Genomic DNA, 16,790 nt, shown 5'->3' with positions numbered 1-16,790 from the left:
ATATTTAATAAAACAATTTCCAGACTTCCACTTTCCTCTTATTAATTGATATCTGTTATTAAAATAAATTTCAATATAAAAATGAAAACTGAACATAGATTTTAAAAACTCTTAATCACAGATCATTTGTAATTCTCCATAGGTTACCTCAGATAACCTGTGTATCTGTCCATATGTGTGCACACTATCATACATAATTAATGCAATTATTTAATGATGAAATCAAATTGGTGATATTCAATCAGTAAAGACACTACTTATTTTAAGTGGCTTAGTTGTCTTAGTATTTCTCAGGTTACTTCTTTCAGTCTTGTATCTCTTTCTCTCCACTTTCACCATCCCAACCCTCAATCCTTATCCTGATGACCGCAGCTAACTGTGAAAATTACACTAAAAGCACTGGAAGTTTCTGAGATTTTAACTGAATATTTTGTAACAAAAGATTTTTTAAAGTAGGAGAATTCATACCTCTTAGAAGTGAAAGACTCTGGATTGTTTAAGCCTAGTTAATTTGGATATTAAAATGTGTTGCTAACTGAATAAATCATCCATACACAGGTTGTAGGCTTGCCGCCGCATCTCACTTGCTTGACATCTTGGGCCAATCTTTCTCAATTTCCTCATCTATAAAACAGATTTAAATAAGTAATAAGGTCGTTGTGAAGACTGAATGAGAGTTAATTCAGGTAGACTGCTTTTAGAATTAAGCCTGACACGCAGTGAGCTCTCAAACAGTATTTACAAACCTCTAGCAACTCTGTGGTTTCATTTCGAAGACATCAACGAATGAGATAAGGGGATAAGCCCTTTCATCATCATTTTTCTGCAGGGCACTCACTCTCTTGGGTTCACTTCTAACCCCAAACTCTTGCCAACTTCAGTAAATAAAGGCCTTTCACACTTTTGCTGAAGAGAAATTTCTTCAAACTTCTTAGTAATTCATCTTTCTATTTTGAATTCAGACACCGGTTTAAATGGTTCATAGCGGTTACATGAACGGGAAGAAGAATGCTCGTCAGTTTTCACTAATTTTTGGAAAGCTTGGCTGTGCTTGAGGTGAGCCATGAATTTTAGCAGAAGAATGCACAAGAGATGAGGTCCTGGCTATACGGAGCATACAGGAAGAGGTGCCACTTCCGAAGGCTCTACTCTAGGAAAAGTTTATTTACTGACTAGACTCTGATGGAAGAAGGTGGGCAGCGGGGGACTTCCAGTTTAGAACTGCAGTTCCGGGGAGCTGGAGGAACAGCAGTAGAACTGGCTGTGGGGTTCCAGAGCCGAGAGGGCGGTGATTGGCTACTCCCGTTGAGTTCGAGCGCTCCCATTGGCTCATCCCTTGGAGCCGGGGTCGCTATTGGTGGCGGGCTGGTCGCGCACGAGGCTCGGGGTAGGGGCCGCCTCGCGAGAACCCCAGGCCCAGTGCCCGTATCTCTTAGCTGAGTGTCGCGGCGTCACTCTGCGTGTGTGTTGCTTGCACCTTCGTTTTCCCCGGAAACCCTCGTTTCTGGGTTCCGGGCAGAAGTGTGGGAGTCTCGCCACGTTTAGGTGTACGTTCCGAGAGCCCGGAAGCCAGAGAGGTGCGGGAAAACCGCCGCGGCATCCAGCAGGCGACCGAGGGAGTCCCAGGCGCCGGACTAGTCCTTGTTTCGGTGGTCCTGGCCCGCCGTGACTGAGAGCTGCGGCACCAGCGCTGCGCGCCCTTGCCATCTGCTGCTTCCCCAAAGGGAAGAGTGCAGGGGCGTTGGCGCCATTGGGAGGTCAGACGTGACCCTTGGCCACCCAGGTGTGGGTTGTGAAGGGAGGACTCAACAGACGGCGGGGCCAACGTGTTTAGTTCCAGAAGGAGCGTGGCGCTCGTTCTGGGCTGGGTGACCTTCCTACAAAAGATGAAAGGAGCGCTTCTGTCATCTGCGACTGTGGTTTAATTCAAATTAGGTGTAACCGTTGTACGACAGACAACTTGTCAATGCCTTTGGCCTGCAAGCGATACGAGGGCCCTTCAAAAAGGGATCAAGAGGGTGTGGACTCAGTGTATATGGGTAAACCTTTTAAAGATACCGATTTTATTTTAATATGTTTTAATGATTTCCTTTTTAAGCGTTTCATATAAATAAAAATTAAAGCACAAATTCGTTAAAGAATATGTGATAGCATAAAAGAGGTTTTTTTTTTTTGGTGATTCGAATCAAATTGAAAGGAACATTTTCACATAGAGGAAGCTTTATTAAAAATAAAATATAGTCAATATCTAAATATCATGAACATTCTCTCTCTCTTTTTGGTATCCACATACACTTTTGCATAATTCAGTATTGTAGGAGATGGTTTCCTATACATATTTCCTATTTTTGATGTTGGCAGTACAGTAATGTTCCTGGAGGTTAGTTTAAGTAGAGAATGATATAAGATCCAATGTTCCATGGCAAGTTGTATTTGAATGGGAGACACTCAATTCCAGTGATTTGAGTAGAAAGCCTTAGGTGGAAATGTCTTATGTGACAGGAAATACAGTGAAGAGAGATGCAATAGCAGATGGCTTTACATAAAAACATGGTGAAGGTCAAAGATAGTTTTTAATCTTTTTTAAAAAAATATCCCTGACAACAGGCAGAAAGATAAGATTCTGTACTTGACACTGAGCAGTTGATTCCTGAATTATCACCTTAAGGTAAAATGAGACATGACCAGGTCAGGTTTAAGCTTACTTGAGTGCATTGAACCATAGCAGAACACATCTGTGAGCAACAAAATGCTTTCAGGTATGCTAAAAGTCAGTCCAATGAGAAATGAGTCAATACAGGATGTCGTATTTTATATGTTTATTTGTGATTTTCAGAAAGCTGGAGAAAGAAAGGCCTTAGCAAGCAAGAAGACACAGAGAAAGAAAATCCATGAGGGTATTTATAGGGTAAGCTTTCTCAATTATTTAAAGCTAACATGCTGAAATGTGAATTCAGCATGAATTCGGGGTACTAACTTTGCATCTGTAGGTGCTTGTATATATATTGCATCTTAGGTTTGTTTCCAAAATCAATGTGTGTATTACTGATGTTGATGTAACTTAATCGTTTGGAACGTCCTGTTACACACACTGGCCAATGTTCTTATGAAGTGAGAAAAAAATTAGCTTTGCCTTGAGTGTATTTTTGGGCCATAACTCAGTTTATTAAATCTTCACTATCTCATCTAATCTTTGTAACAACCTACTTTACAGATAAGGGAAATGAAGTTTATGTTGCTCAGCCAGCTAGCCAGCTAGAAATAGTTCCAGAATTCATTCCTAGGTTTGTCAAATCCAAGCCTGACTCTTAATACACTATATGTCCTCTTTAAAACACTGTCATCTGACATAGGACGTATCCAGAAATTCAGTCTGAAAACTTAATAACTGGATCAAGTGAATGTTTTACAGGACAATGATGAGGTGGCCTGAAAGAACAATGGTTCCTAGGCTTTTTCAGCTGGAACCAGAGTTAAGTTAGTGACCATCGTTGCCTCATTATATACTTGAAATTATTTGATTTTTGGTAAATGTAAGTCTGGGCTCAGTTTAGTTTAGCCTAGCTTTGTCTTATTAAACACAAAGATGTGTGTATAGGGATGAGTGTAGAGTGGACCGCCCGTTATCCTGAGGACCCTAAAAAGGAAGATGTGATAGTTTTATTCTGTTGAGTATTTCAGGACAAACTGTGTACTGCCAGAGAAGCACTCAATTCCTGAGTAAGTACCTAAAAATTTTCCCCAGTGTCCTAGCATCCCGTGGGACTGATCACCTGTTGTGTAGTTCAGTCAATTTTCTAACTTTTCATGAGTAGCAGGCTGGATTCCTGGGAGTCTGGGCCATGCAGGGTGCAGGGGTGGAACTGGGCTGCCTTGAAGCTGCTCTGCTGATGGTAGAACCAAGGGTGATCAGAAGGAGAAACACAAGGGCACAATCAAACTAGAATGCCAGGAACGTTACCATCTGGAAAGGGCCAGGCTGAGGCAGAATCTCAGTAGATGCAAGGCAGCACAGTGAAACCAAACTAGAACAAGACTGGGATATAAATGAAGGAGGTGAAGAAGGAGTGAGACCTTGAATGACTAAAGCCTGGATATAGGTATTTTTTAAAATGTTAATTTTGCTTTTAAAATGGATATTATGTTCACATGTTCAAAGATAAATAGGTATAAATAGGTTTATATTTAGACCCCTTAGTTCTCCCTCATTTCTGTACACTCCAGTTTTAGAAGTCATTTCAGGGGTAGATTTATTATGAAGCTCCCTGGAGCAAGCTTGTTCTAAGACTTGTATCTAATTTTGTCTTTTCTTAAAGTGGTCCCCCTACCAAAAAAAGCCTGTGAATTTCAGAAGGTACAAAATCTGGATCTTTACTACATAAACATTTATTTTAGTTTCTTGTATACTTCCAGTGTTTATTTTATGAGTATAAACACCCAAAAATGGATATATTTTTATTTTCCTCCCTTTCTTAAGCTGGAGTGTTTTCCCCTGTACCTTTTGGATTTTTTTCCCTCTAAGAATATACTCTGGATGTAGTTCCATAACAGTCCAAAGAGAGCTTCCTCATTCTTTTTCCTTATTTACTGTATAGTATTCTAGAGTGTAAACATACATAGATTATTTAACCATTGTTCTGTTGATGGACAAGTGGATGGTTTTCTATAAAGAATGCTTCAATGAATAACTTGTGCTAAGTGATTCTGTAGGTGGGACCAGATGATTTTTCAGAAGGTGTCACTACTGTAAATATAGTGGGGAGGCCGTCAGTGAAGACTGAGCTGGCCAGGATAGTATCTGAACCAGACCAGCCACTAGGATATGGGTGACTGGCTGACTGCTCCGCTTGTTCCCTTTCTCTGTGGTTAGAAGACTCAGAGCACTTTTACCTCTTGACCATATTGTGCAAAGGGAGATAACAATGGGGCCTCCATCACATTCTTGTGTTCTCTTGGGAACTTGGCAAAGAATCCTTAGGGAGACTCAGCTATAGGACTGTACTTTAGGCCAGGCAACAGGGAAATCCTAACGCTAGTCTAACATGGAAGTGTATGTTTGTGGGCGCATGTACTTGAATCTTTAAAGTTCTTTTCTATCTACACTACATCAAGTTTTGATTTCCCTATGATATGTATTACTTAAAAATACCTTATGCAGAACCAGCTTTGGGATTATGACTCAGATCTGTAACTGGGTGATTGGAGTGTGGGCCTATGGTAAGTAGCAGGTACAGAGTGCAACCCACACCAGCTGTGGAACAGTGGCAGGCACTCCAGTAAGGAAGCAAACGAATGCAAATGAGATGCTCTTGGCCATGGAACAAAGATAAAAATGACATTCACTTGTAAATGAGTTTTCAGTGTTTGATGTAAACAGAATGACATGTATTTTGTAGGAAGACCTCTATGACCTTAGGATAGTCATTGAATTCATTACCTGGGGTTGCACATGTTTCTGACATTTTATCATTATTGTGCATCTCATGATCTAACAGTCTCTCGGTTTTTAATTTATTTAGAAACATTTCCATGATTTTCTGTCCTAGGATATAATCCGAGAGTTCTGAGATGCTCATCATTGGAAGGCTAAGTGCTTGGGAATAAAACTTAAATCTGGCATCTTGCACTTAGATAAGGGAATGGCTGAACTTACAAAGATGAATTTACAAGATCAAGAGGAAGAAGAGCATCTTCTCAGCTTTGACTCTCATCGCTTGCCATGGTCCTCAGCCTAGACATTTCCTCAAACATTAGACTTAGATGATTGCTCTGTGGCTTTGCTTTCTGAGCCTCATTCATCTTTCAGCCCTCGTTTAAAACCTCTCCTGTTCTCTGTAGTTTTCTCTGACTGTCCCAGCCCAAGGTGGTCTTTTCCTCCTTGAATTTCCACAGCAGATAGTCTGTGGGACATTTTGGTCACTTAGTTATTTTGTCAACTGCACATATTGCACATGAAATATGTTATTTGCTTTTTATAATATCCCTGGTACAATACTTAGATATCAGCAAGAATTCAAGAACTAATTGATTAAATGCTCTTTGAATTTCTCAGTCTTCTGGGCACTGTGTTGAAGCACTGAGGGCCTGCTACATGCCAGGCATTGTACTGGCTGGGGTCGCAGGATGGTTCAGATGGTCTCCAGCTGCTTGTGGTCTAGTGGAGGAAGCAAACACAGGAACAGATATTGACAACACAATGTGCTGGGTATAATGATGGAGATAAATACAGAAGAAGGATACCTCTTTGGTCAGATAAAGAAGAGGGGAAGGGCGAGGAAGGAGTTAAAATAGGGAAAGGCTTCTCAGAGGAGGTGACACCTGAACTGAGTCTTAAAAGATGGGTAGGAGTCAGAGAGAGCACGTGTCAAGAGAGATGGAAGGACATTTCCAACAGACAGAATAGCTTGAGGGAAGAGACTGAGTGGAGAAGCAGCACAGATGTATGAGAGAAATTCCAGGCGGTTCTGTGCCGCTGGTTGGCAGAGTGGCAAGCAGACAGTCTGCTGAAAGGTGAGGATCCATCTCTGAGGAAGTGTGGTACAGTGGTTAAGATGATATTTCTGGGCTTTGGAGTTAGGCAGAGCTGTGTTTATAATCCTGGCTCTACATCTTCCCAGTTCTGCAAACTTGGTCAAATGATGTAACTTCTATATGCCTCAGCATATGTGTCAGCAAAGAGCTGACTCTTCAGAAAAGACCCTGATGATAGGAAAGATTGAAGGCAAGAGGAGAAGGGGACGACAGAGGGCAAGATAGTTGGATGGCATCACCAACTCAATGAACATGAGTTTGAGTAAACTCCGGGAGTTGGTGAAGGACAGGGAAACTTGATGTGCTGCTGTCCATGGGGTTGCAAAGAGTTGGACACAGCTGAGCGACTGACCACCACCACCAACAACGTTTACAATACTGGCTCTGCATCTTCCCAGTTGTGGGAACTTGGTCAAATGATGTTACTTCTATATGCCTCGGCATACTCATCTATAAAATGGGAACAACGGTATTGTATTTAAGGCATTCTTGTGAATGTTAATTAAAGTAATGTTTGCAAAGTGCTTAGCACAGGTAAATATTCGAAGAATGTTGGCTAATTGTTTTTGAGAGATGCAACAGTTGTGCAAGGGCCATAAAGGGAGGGTCTCTGGAAGATGTAAGCCATGTGGACAGACAGTTTGCATTGCAAGACATTTGTGTGGGAGGCAGGGAGACCAGTTAGGAGGCAGTTGTATTCAACATTTCAGGTGACATATGATGTGATACTTTGGTAATAGGGGTGGAGAGGAGAGGATCAAGTTGAATAGCGAGGAGGTACCATTGGGAGGATTGTGTGAGCAAGAGTGAGTCAAGTGTACTCCTGGTAGGTCAGTTACAGAATGTTCAGTAGTATCACACTTTCAGTGGGCTTTTGGAAAATGCAGTTTAGGTCAAGATGATCTTAGAGATACTCTGTTTTGTTGCGAAATAAAGCCTGATGCATTTGAATATCAAAATTAAATAAAGAACACAGCTGTCGTCCAAGGAAGATATTAGTTTTCCCAATAACAAAAGGTAATAGCAATATATAAATAGCTCATTGAAATTTATGAGAAAGCTTCATGGTTCCAATAACTAAATGGCAAATATTAACCAAGTTTCTGGTAAACAGAGATGTACAAACATATTCTTTTTCATAGAAATCAAAGACATGCACATGAAAAGATTCTTAAATTTAAGAAAACAATAGTAATCTTCTGAAATTGATGCAAATACATTTTGCCGATGTCACTAAAGTCACCTGTCCAGCAACATGGATAATTTGCCAGGGCTATATATATGGGCTCAGAACTCACATTTCTGAGGATTTATTCTAGAGAAACATTTTAACAAAAGCATAAAGCTATATGCACATGGTTTTTCACTGCAGCAATAAATCCTATAGAAAAAAGCCATGAAGTGTTCAAAATTAAGATATGGTTGTTTAGATGAGACCTGGCAGGTTCAGGGTGATATGGCCGTAAACAAGCTATAGTTTTATTTAGGGGAATATCAGTGTTATGGCACATTATGAAGTAATGTTAAAATAATTATGAAGATAACACAGTGGAAAACTCTCTATGAAAATATTAACTGGAAAAAGCTGAATACAATTATGATTGCAATTATTCCAGAATATACATTTTTTTACTTTAAAGCCTGGAAGTAATATGTAAAATGTGAAAGTAGTTGTGCTAGGCTTACACATATTCTCACTTGCACCATGCTGCCTTTCCTAATTTTACTTTAAGTCTAGTTCTATGGTGTTATTAATATTTAGTAATTGTTAACATGTTGGTATTTTTCATTGCTGAAGTATTTTAAAGTCCATTAGAGTTGTCATGACATATTACCCCTTCATAGTTTAGTGGGCACCAAGAATATTTTCCTCCACAGTTGTACTATCATATCAAGCAAAGTTAACTATATCTAGTACTTAGACACATTCATTTTCCCAATTTACATTTTCTTTTTTAGAAATAAATAACTTGATCATTCTGCTCCATCCCGTAGAATTGTTCACTCTGGGCGGAGAGTGGCTGGGTCCCAGGCCCCTGGTACCACGGCAGTGAGTGTCTGCAGGCTGGCGGGCTCGGGGCGAGGAGCGTCCGCCCCGGGGCCTCCCTGTGTGGAGCTCTAGGAGGAGGAGGCCAGCTGGCTCAGAGATGGTCGACTCCATCTGCAAGTAGAGCCGCCTCTTTTTTTCCTGCCCTCTGCTCCTGGGAGCCGGGGGCGCAGGCTCTGAGACCCTTGCAGCCAGCTGGCAATGAGGAGTGGGAAACCAGCCAGCAGGTCTGTGCTCAGGGTGGGGAACTTCGGAACGCTGTCTTTGTCAAGGCAGTTGTGGAAGATCCCAAAGTTTCACACAACCCTCCGTATTCTGCTTGCTGCTGCCGGCTTCTAAACACCTGGCTGAGCTGCCGATTTACCTTCTTTATGGTTTGTACAAAGAACTGTCTCTTCCTTTGATTATCTGGATCTTCTGAATTAAATCAGGCCTTAAAAAAATGAGGAGGTGGCATATGACTACCTATTATGACTACTGTACATGAATGTGCATTAACTTAAAAAACACCAAACAACCAAAAAACATTTTACTGTGGAAGTTTTCTAAATATTCCCAAAGTTGAGAGAATAGTAAATTGAGCACCCCCCACCAATGTTTTACCAGCCTTGTTTCAACTGCTTTTGCTTTTAATATTTTAAATTCCAAGCATTGTATCAGTTCACCTGTTAATACTCTGTCATCGTTGTTTAGTCGCTCAGTCATGTCCCACACTTTTTTGACCTCATGGACTATAGTTCGCTAAACTCCTCTCTGTGGGATTTTCCAGGCAAGAATACTGGAGTGGGTTGCCATTTCCTTCTCCAGGGGATCTTCCCACCCCAGGAATTGAACGCGTGTCTCCTGGGTCTCCTGCATTGGCAGGTGGATTCTTTACCACTAGCGCCACCTAGAAAGCGCATTAATACTCAGCACCCACCAGAACTGACCGTTTCCCATAATATCATCTAATACCCAGTCCATGTTCAAATTTATTAGGTGTTCTGAAAGATGTCTTTTTAAGGTTGAGTATATTTGAGTATGTTTGAATTGGGCTTCCCAGTGGTAAAGAGGAGAAGGCAATGGCACCCCACTCCAGTACTCTTGCCTGGAGAATCCCATGGATGGAGGAGCCTGGTAGGCTACAGTCCATGGGGTGGCTAAGAGTCGGACATGACTGAGCGACTTCACTTTCACTTTTCACTTTCATGCACTGGAGAAGGAAATGGCAACCCACTCCAGTATTCTTGCCTGGAGAATCCCAGGGACAGGGGAGCCTGGTGGGCTGCCGTCTATGGGGTCGCACAGAGTCGGACACGACTGACGTGACTTAGCAGCAGCAGTGGTAAAGAATCCATCTGCCAATGCAGATGTGGATTTGATTCCTGGGTCAGGAGTATCCCCTAGTCCATGGGTCAGAAAAGAGTCGGACACTACTTAGTGACTGAACAATCAACAAGGAAAACTAATATTTGAACTGGGATCTGAACAGGTCTACTCATTGCACTGATGTATGTTTTTAAAGTCCTATTACATTTATAACAGCTCTCCCTCTCTCTCTCTCTCATCCCCACCCTACCACTTTCATTTGTTGAAGAAATCAAATCATTTGTCCTTTGCCCACAATCTCAGTTTGCCTTCTTCAGATTGTCTCCCCATGATGTTATTTAACACATTCCATTACCCTTCATATTTTCTGGAGGTTACAGCTAGAGGGATGATTAGATTCGGGTTCAGGGTTTTTATTTGGGGGAGGGAGAAAGAATAATTCATAGGTGATGCTATATCTTATTTTGTTAAGGAAATGTGGAGCATGTGTGTCCCATTTCTAGTGATGTGAAAATTGATGATTGGATTTAGGTGTGGTCATCTCAACTAATGGTTTTAGCAGCCATTGATGAAACTTGTTCAGATATTGGGGGTGCAGAATTGGGGGTGCAGATTTGTGGTTTTCTAGTTCTACCATTCAGAGAAGGCAATGGTAACCCACTCCAGTACTCTTGCCAGGGAGATCCCATGGATGGAGGAACCTGATAGGCTGCAGTCCACGGGGTCATTTAGAGTCAGACACAACTGAGCGACTTCACTTCCACTTTTCACTTTCATGCATTGGAGAAGGAAATGGCAACCCACTCCAGTGTTCTTGCCTGGAGAATCCCAGGGATGGGGGAGCCTGGTGGGCTGCTGTCTATGGGGTTGCACAGAGTTGGACACAACTGAAGTGACTTAGCAGCAGCGCAGCAGTTCCACCATTACTTCTGCATTTGGTATTTCTTCTGGTCTCTGCAGCATTAGCCAATTCACTCACACTTCCCCTAGGAGCTATGGCTAAATTCTTCGCACAGCTGTAATATGGCTGTTGTTCTAATCCTGATGCTGCTTTGAGAAATAGCCTGGACCCAGAGGGAGATTTCCTTCCTTCTTCCTTTCTCCCAGAAAGCTATAAACTTTTGAGGTAATGACAGTTATATACAGTGTCAGCTTTATGCCTTGGCATAGTTTTTATGTTTGTGTGGTATAATTTGAGAAGAGCTGAAAGGTCGATTAAATGAAAATAGTCTCCCCTTCTCTGGCCTTAGTGTCTGATACCTCCAACAAGGGTATTCTCGGATAAGGTTAAGGTATGGTGGTATCTGAGAGCGAGGATGGGACCAGCATGGGATGAACCTATTAGCAGGAATGTGTTTATCTTTTTGTTAGTTGCTTACTACCTGTTGTCTCTGTAGTTGGGTCCGGAACTGGGAGTTCTTAACTTGGATGAGGGAAGGAGGTTTCCATTGGCACAGATCCTGTGCATACCTGGGACTTGATTCAGGTTTTTCTATGGAGGTCTCCAAGAATGAAGACTATTGAGAGGGTAGAAGGCAGGGGAGGAAAAATGTCGAAAGACATGAGAAAACAGGACACTACTTTGTACTTCTCTTGAGGATGACTCTGCTTAAGCCCTCAGAATAGCCTAGAAAAATAAAAGCAAGAAGCTGTCTCCTATTTTCTTTTTAAAATTCTATTTATTTTTTGACTCTGCTGGGTCTTTGTTGCTGTACAGGCTTTTCTCTCGTTGCAGCAAGTAGGGGCTGTTCTCTAGTTGTGGTGCTCAGGCTTCTCATTTCTGTGGCTTTTCTTGTTGTGGAGCACAGGCTCTAGGGTGTGGGGGTTTCAGTAGCTGTGGCACGTGCAGTCAATTGCCGTGGTTGCTGGGCTCTAGAGCACAGACTTGGTAGTTGTGGCACATGGGCTTACTTGCTCTGTGGTTTGTGGCATCTTCCTGGACCAGGGATCAAACCTATGTCTGCCACATTGATAGGCGGGTTCTTTACCACTGAGCCACCGGGGAAGCCCTGTTTCCTATTTTCTTGACTACCATGTAGTCCAGAAAGCGTGAAACAGAGGGATGCTAAGGCCTAGGGACATTTTTCTAACAGATCAGCAGTAAAAGAGAATAGGAAGTTTGTGGGTGGAATTAGGCAAGATGGAGGGCTTGAGAGAATATGTGAGAAATAGGAGGAACTGCTTTTTTAAGGGTGAAAAATGGCAGATTGATCCCTTTTGCCATAGAAGAAAGTTCAGTTTTCTGTTTTAGAGAAATGGACCATTTTCCCCTTTCCACCTACTCAACATCCAGTTCTCACAAGGAAGTTTCAGTATTTTTATCTTTATGATAATTTCAGAAACAGTAGCCCATTTATTCCTAATAATGTTACTGAAAAATACCAGTAATTATATAATGACTGCAGAAATCACATTTTTAAGTAAATGAAGAGGGAAATGATTTTTTTCTTGTTATATGTCCCCCATTTATATGTAATTACCAGTGATAAAAGAACCTTCCTGGTATGCCTAATAACCACCTTTTGTCCTTGCATGAAGAGTCGAGGTGTTTTATTCCTGGATTTGTTCTGCTCAGCTTACTCCTGGCTGGTTGGGGAGCCTCGAGGCAGCTGTTTTGTGACGTCGTCACCCAGGCCTTCCTCGGACCGGAGCACAGTGCTCTGGAAGCCCGCTGCCTGTGTTCTCTGCCCTTCAGACCTAGAGCAGGCAAACAGAATTTGGGCAAGCCAGTGGACATCTGTACATGGGGAAGTGACTCTTGATCAAAAAACATGGTGTCTTTATACAAATAAAAACTGGAAAATAAAAACAACCTGTGCAAAAACAAACCAAACCAACAAACAAAAAATAAAACAAATGGTATCTTTAAGCCAACAACTAATTACCTGCAACTCCTCTGACTGGCAGGTAATAATACATCCTGTATGAACATGTACCTTTTTTCCCTATTAACTGTGGCTTTGTCCTATGAAAGCAAGGTAGAAGACATAAAATAAAGCAGTTTTTTTTTCTGTTTAGTGATGGGATCAGGTGGTTTTATGTCTGCTGTCTATACATTGTAAGGGCAATAATAGAATAATCCTTTTCCTTCTAATTAAAAGTAAACTTACAACTTTTTCTCCTTTCATAGATTTATTATCTATAGTTGGATAGCTAACATAATTTATTTTTTATTGAGTATGTTCAGATATCATATAATATCTATTGAAAATGCTTTTTAGTATTTTCTAACTTTTCATGTGAAATAATATTGATATGTGAGGTATTATATAGATTAAAATATCTTTGCATATATATTATTTATAAAAACAAAAACATTGTACCTGTATTATAAAGTCCAGCATTCATTCATTTGTGGATTCTTTTGTTCACTCTTTGAGTCACTTGTTCCTGAAATATTTACTGAATGCCTGGTTAATGCCAGATGCTATGCAGTCACAAAGGCTACAAACACATGGATGGTCAAAAGACCACTTTGGCTGATAAGTAGAGAAAAATTTGTGGAGTGAGGCAAGAGTGGAATCAGATAGGCTATGTGGGAGGCTGTTAAGGGGTACACAGTTTGGGAAAGGATTCAGGCAGGTAAACAAGGATTTCAGAAATACTAAGTCCCATAGGAATCCAAGAGACGGCGTGATTAACCAGTTTTAAACTCAGTGTCGATGATGATTTACTTTCAGAGTGAGATGAGGGAAGCTTTCACTTGTTCCACGTGTATCAGATGGCAGGATGGATCCCAGAGGTCCAGCAGGCTTGTGGAGACAGTGCTTGGGGGTTAGAGCAGCACATACTTACCAGCTTCAGAAACTAGCGCAACACTGTAAAGCAACTACACCTTAATGATTTTTTTTGAACAGTATGAAATGGTAGAGAAAATGAAGAGATATTAGGGAGTCCAAGGTGGTTTCAAATGTCTGGATTGTTGTTAGTTACTAAGTTGTGTCCAACTCTTTTGTGACCAAGTGGACTGCAGCCCTCCAGGCTCCTCTGTCCATGGGATTTCTCAGGGAAAAATACTGCAATGGGTTGCCATTTTCTTCTTCAGGGGATCTTCCCAACCCAGGGATCGAACCCAGGGTCTTCTGCATTGGCAGGTGGATTCTTTTGTTGTTGTAAATTAATTTATTTTAATTGGAGGCTAATTACTTTACAATATTGTAGTGGTTTTTGCCATACATTCACATGAATCAGCCATGGGTGTACATGTGACCCGATCCTGAACACCCCTCCCACCTCCCTCCCCATCCCACCCCTCAGGGTTGTCCCAATGCACTGGCCCTGAGCACCCTGCCTCATGCATTGAACCTGGACTGGCGATCTATTTCACATATGGTAATATACATGTTTCAATGCTGTTCTCTCAAATCATCCCACCCTCGCCTTCTCCCACAGAGTCCAAAAGTCTGTTTGTTACATCTGTGTCTCTTTTGTTGTCTCGCATATAGGGTTATCATTCCCATCTTTCTAAATTCCATATATGTGTGTTTATATACTGTATTGGTGTTTTTCTTTCTGACTTGCTTCACTCTGTATAATAGGCTCCAGTTTCATCTACCTCATTAGAACTGATTCAAATGCATTCTTTCTAATAGCTGAGTAATATTCCATTGTGTATATGTACCACAGCTTTCTTATCCATTCATCTGGCGATGGACATCTAGGTTGCTTCCGTGTTCTAGCTATTGTAAACAGTGCCGCGATGAACATTGGGGTACACATGTCTCTTTCAGATCTGGTTTCCTTGGTGTGTATGCCCAGCAGTGGGATTGCTGGGTCGTATGGCAGTTCAATTTCCAGTTTTTTAAGGAATCTCCACACTGTTCTCCATAGTGGCTATATTAGTTTGCATTCCCACCAACAGTGTAAAAGGGTTCCCTTTCCTCCACACCCTCTCCAGCATTTATTGTTTGTAAACTTTTTGATAGCAGCCATTCTGACTGGCGTGAGATGGTATCTCATTGTGGTTTTGATTTGCGTTTCTCTGATAATGAGTGATGCTGAGCATCTTTTCATGTGTTTGTTAGCCATCTGTCTGTCTTCATTGGAGAACTGTCTGTTTAGTTCTTTGGCCCATTTTTTGATTGGGTCATTTGTTTTTCTGGAATTGAGCTGCAGGACCTGCTTGTATATTTTTGAGATTAATTCTTTGTCAGTTGCTTCGTTTGCTATTATTTTCTCCCATTCTGTAGGCTGTCTTTTCACCTTGTTTATAGTTTCCTTCATTGTGAAAAGCTTTTAAGTTTAATTATGTCCTATTTGTTTATTTTTGCTTTTATTTCCATTACTCTGGGAGGTGGGTCATAGAGGATCCTGCTGTGATTTATGTCAGAGAGTGTTTTGCCTATGTTTTCCTCTAGGAGTTTTATAGTTTCTGGTCTTACATTTAGATCTTTAATCCATTTTGAGTTTATTTTTGTGTATGGTGTTAGAAAGTGTTCGAGTTTCATTCTTTTACAGGTGGTTGACCAGTTTTCTCAGCACCACTTGTTAAAGAGATTGTCTTTTCTCCATTGTATATTCTTGCCTCCTTTGTCAAAGATAAGGTGTCCATAGGTGCATGGATTTATCCTCTGGGCTTTCTATTTTGTTCCATTGATCTATATTTCTGTCTTTGTGCCAGTACCATACTGTCTTGATGACTGTAGCTTTGTAGTAGAGTCTGAAGTCAGGCAGGTTGATTCCTCCAGTTCCATTCTTCTTTCTCAAGATTGCTTTAGCTATTTGAGGTTTTTATTTTTTTTTTGTATTTCCATACAAATTGTGAAATTATTTGTTCTAGTTCTCTGAAAAAGAGGCAGGTGGATTCTTTACCACTGAGCCACCAAGGAAGCCCTCAGATGTCTGGATTAGCAAGTTATATATTAAAAAAAGTTAGTTATAAAGCAATGTCAGTTGCTTATGACATCAGAAAAAAGGAAAATACATGAGATATGGATATTTTCATATCCTTAAAAACTTTATAATACAGTTTCTTATGATTATCAAATATCTTTAAAGCTATTTATTAAATACTATGCATAGCTCCTAAAATATTCCTTGATTTATTTTACTGATTCAGTTAATGATGTAGAAAACTTTTTTCCTACTATTTACTGCTTGTATTCCATATAAAACAATCTAAAACACCTTGAAAAATATTTTTGAAAAATTCATTCTTTCAAGTCAGAAATGAAGTACATATTCATTGCAGAAAAACCAGAAAGTTCAAACAAGCGAAAAGAAAAAATTTAAAAATGCCCATAGTGTCACTTTACCTGGTGAAAAACAATGTTAATGCTTTGGTCTATTACTTTCCTGACTCTTCTCTGTTCATGTATATGGACAAATGTGGTTTTTTACATAAAAATAGACATTATGTAACTTTATAATCTACTTTGTAAGAACTTGACAATAGAGTTGAACCCTCTGTTTCTGAGGGTTTCACATCCGTGGATTTAAACAACCTAAGATAAAAAGTATTTGAAAAAAAATTCTAGAAAGTTTCAAAAAGCAAAACCTGAGTTTTCTGCACATGGTCAGTTATTTACATTGTATTAGGTATTATAGGTAATCTAGAGGTTAAAGTATATGGGGGGAATGTTCATAATTTATATACAAATATTTTATCATTTTCTACCAGGGATTTGGAACCAATCCCTCATAGACACCAAGGGACAATTGTATATTGCTGGTATTTTTGAGTCCTGGCAGTCCTTTTAGCAGAAGCTATGGACTTTGCTTGCCGAGTAAGGGTAGATGGGCGTTGGGACTGTGGTACTCGGGCATCTTCGGCTGGCCTGTGACCAAAATCCATTCCCCGAGCACTTGTCTCTAGTGGTGTTTAATCTCACCAATTTCAAGTGCTTCTGGCAAGAATGAAGAAGGTCTCAGCAGTCCTATAGGATTCTCTGTGTTTCATTTCTTT

The sequence above is a fragment of the Cervus elaphus genome, chromosome 28 (assembly GCF_910594005.1).
Source record: "Cervus elaphus chromosome 28, mCerEla1.1, whole genome shotgun sequence".
NCBI classification, from domain to species: domain Eukaryota; kingdom Metazoa; phylum Chordata; class Mammalia; order Artiodactyla; family Cervidae; genus Cervus; species Cervus elaphus.
Note: the sequence above shows the minus strand (reverse complement) of the source record.